The sequence below is a fragment of the Anguilla rostrata genome, chromosome 18 (genome assembly GCF_018555375.3).
Source record: "Anguilla rostrata isolate EN2019 chromosome 18, ASM1855537v3, whole genome shotgun sequence".
Lineage (NCBI taxonomy): Eukaryota > Metazoa > Chordata > Actinopteri > Anguilliformes > Anguillidae > Anguilla > Anguilla rostrata.
Window position 1 is genome coordinate 5,028,004 of NC_057950.1, and position 3,276 is coordinate 5,031,279.

The window sequence follows — 3,276 nt, forward strand, 5'->3', positions numbered from 1 at the left end:
TTGCTAAAAAACAGCAGCTGTCAAATTTCCCTGATTAAGTTAAATGCCTTATTCGTTCACTGTGAAACTTTCCGTGCCAACACTGTAACATTGGTGATAAAGCCAGTTATTAATTTTATCTTGTGTTGCTCAGAGCCAGAGTAGCCAAGGGTACATTTCGTCCCTCGCCAGGGAGATTTGGGGTGACCAAATTTACTGATCCCACCAGACTGGGAAGCAGGCTTGAGCGGGTGAATCTGACATGGAGATTTCTGTCGACGAGGTCTGATGCTGTGCTGGTTTTAAAATAGTAGCAAACGTGATAAAGAAAAGGTATGGAGGGAAGAATCAAACGAATGGGGATTTTTTAAAAAATTTTGGCTTTGTTTTATTAGTTTTCACACATCAATTTTTTTCAAATTTTTTTTGCAGAACTCAGGTCTTCTAACTAACAAGATTTTGCACTTATAACTGAGCATTGCCTGTGCTCACGGAAATCCTGCTGCCATCATCATACAGCTGCTGACATCACGGGCCGTGTTACCCAAACCCGGGCAGCTTTGCAAAGCAATCGTGGGACAGAATGTCGTGTCCAATCACAGCTCACTATGGAATAATATGTTCTTTTCATTCATTGTTGATTTCAAGCCATTCTCTATTCTAAACCACATCAACATTTCCAAATCACTTCATAGCATGTTGTGCTGTTATAAAATGCCCTCCAGTGCAAAACCAAAATGGAGAAGTGCATGCATACATTCTCACCTAGCATTATATCCTGTTGCTATTATTTAAGAATAATATATTGTGAATATTTACTATTTTTATTTATGGAAACATGGTCTCTGGGTATCACGTGTTATTATGTATATTTATGTGAACACCTTTTGAATGAGAGCAGTGTGTTTGTGTATGCGTGTGTTTTTTTCACCAGCTGTCTCTTGACTGATGACAAAAACATGTCACTTGATGACTATATCCATTTCTTCTGCCCTGCCCTGGAAAGTCAAGCTGTGTTGAATATGGCACCTCATCGAAATCCGGCCTCTCCCATGAGATGAGCTCATTGGTGGAGCCCGTGGCATAGCGTGCCCTTGGCCACGCCCAAGGCCTCCATCCTGAGGTCCTTTAGAAAGGGTTCTGCTCGGCTCAGCGTCAGTCCTCTCAGGCATACATCTGTGCCTCCGTCGCTCCTCAGTCTAGGAGTCTGTTTGGCTCAAGGGAACGGAAAAGATACTATATTTGTTGATGTTGCAATAACAGTCTACTTGTGTTCGATCATGTGTGTAATAGCCTGCACTATCCTTACAGAAATAGAATATTCTGCGATCAATTGAATTCAAATGACCAAATTTATTATGAATAGATGTTGACACACTTCACAAAATATGAATAAATTTACAGCCTGTTGCAACTGTTACTTTCAGATGTTGCAATTTAAAAATATATATACATTTCAAAATATATTTGCCATTATATACTTGAAAACGTCCTTATGTTTTCCGTATGCTGCAGTGTTTTCCATTTCTGTACAGGATAAATTAATGCAGCTGTAACCCAGTCTGTCAAAGGCTTCTGTCACAATCTGCTCCAGGGAGCCTGACTGAGGGCTTTCGTATGTATGGACACCAGACCTGGGTCAAATTCGTATTTGTTTTGGATTCAGATATTTTCTGTGCTCTGTATTTCATTGGTCCCAATACACCAGACAAGATCAGTAAAGTGTAGAAAATTATTTGAATCCAAAACTAATACATATTTGATCCAGGTCTGATGGAGACATTCATTTGCAATGTACCTTCAATAAGCATTCTTTTGAAAAAGGAGCATGGCAGGTGTTTATTTTAAGGACCTGGCTATACATTTATAAAACTTTTTAAAAATTAAATTAAAAAAACATGCATACATCACTTCCTATGTTTTCTTTTTATATTTCATGTGATATTATTGTGGAAAAGTTGTCTTGTACCTCTTGCATGTTTGTAATTGTTTTTTTTTTTTGAGTTCATGTTAAATTATAATATTACTATTTATTGGTTAATGTGCTTCATACAACATAACCAGTCAATTAGACAAATGTGACAATCTTATTATGTCTGTTTGTTACCTGCATAGTGAATGATCTGTTTGGTCTTTGTAAGTTTGAATGTATTTACCTAGATTTATTTAGTATAATCAGGTCCTTAAGATAAATTGAGACAAAGTTCTTTTGTTGAGATGATAAACTTGTGAATAAGGGATATAGAGAGAATTGTGAGAGAACTATATTTGTATTTTGGACACATTCCATCAGATCTATATTGTATTAACATAATGTGATTATTGGTGTTGTCAGTGATGTTATTATGATCATCGTCATCAACATTATTGCTACTGTCCTGTTTAGCTGGTGTACTTGAAAGAAGTTGCATTTATGTGTTTGGTTGATTGTATTTTGGTTTTACATTCATGCTGTTAAAATGCTCATTGAAGAGCCTTCAGTAGCGATGTTTATTTTTTTTGGAGAGAGACTGATATTTAATTTCTTGTTCGCGTTTGCTAAATTCAGGTTTATGGTCACGTCAGTATACTATTTTCATTTCTAAATTTTGGGAAAGTCCAATGGCAATGCACTGACAGCTAAGCTAAAGGTAAATGCCATATGCTTCTGTATTGACTGTATTACAGGGAAGAGCTGTCTTATGTTTTCTCTGCCTTTCAGTCTGTAATGTTATGTTATTGGTCCAGTTGTGCAATTCTGGTCTATTATTGGCTCAGGGGGATTCGGGTCTAAGCAACTGGTGGCCGGTTGGTTAGAAGGCTGTCCCCAGGCCTTTCCATGTCCTCATAGTCATCAGGAACAGATCAGCCAAAATATTGTACTGAATGCCTATCTACAAGATCACAATAAACAGCTATCACGTGTCATTCATCAAGAGAGGCACCTACGTGAGCTCCCAAACATAACACTACCTTTTCATATTTATTTTTGACAATGAAATGGTTTTCTTCCATGCTGTTTATCACAATAGGCCACACTCAAACATCAAATGGCAACCGATAAAAAATTGTTTTTTAATTTTTATTTTTTACTGTATATAAGAATTATTATGCGACTAAGAGGTTTCTCTAAATATAATTTTACCTACTAATAATTTTGGTGATGTCAGGTTCTAAAATATGTTGAATTTTCCATAATGTAATTTAATACAACTTTTCTATGTAACAGTTATTGTATCATACTTTTTGCTGTTGTTGTTTTTTTTTTTTTTTTTACTTTTAGTGTTGTTAAGATTACAATGTTGCATTTTCTGTTCT

General features: G+C 36.1%; 1 protein-coding gene across 5 annotated transcripts in view; it reads left to right on the top strand.

Annotated features, from left to right (window-relative positions):
• The window catches only part of rasgrp3 (RAS guanyl releasing protein 3 (calcium and DAG-regulated)), a 45,034-nt gene extending 43,183 nt beyond the window's left edge, over positions 1-1,851 (top strand). For all 5 annotated transcript variants that reach the window (XM_064316842.1, XM_064316846.1, XM_064316844.1 and 2 more), the window contains exon 17: positions 1-1,851. This exon is cut by the window's left edge and continues 2,211 nt beyond it. The gene's annotated coding sequence lies outside the window, so the exon portion shown is untranslated.
• The last annotated feature ends 1,425 nt before the right edge of the window (positions 1,852-3,276 follow it).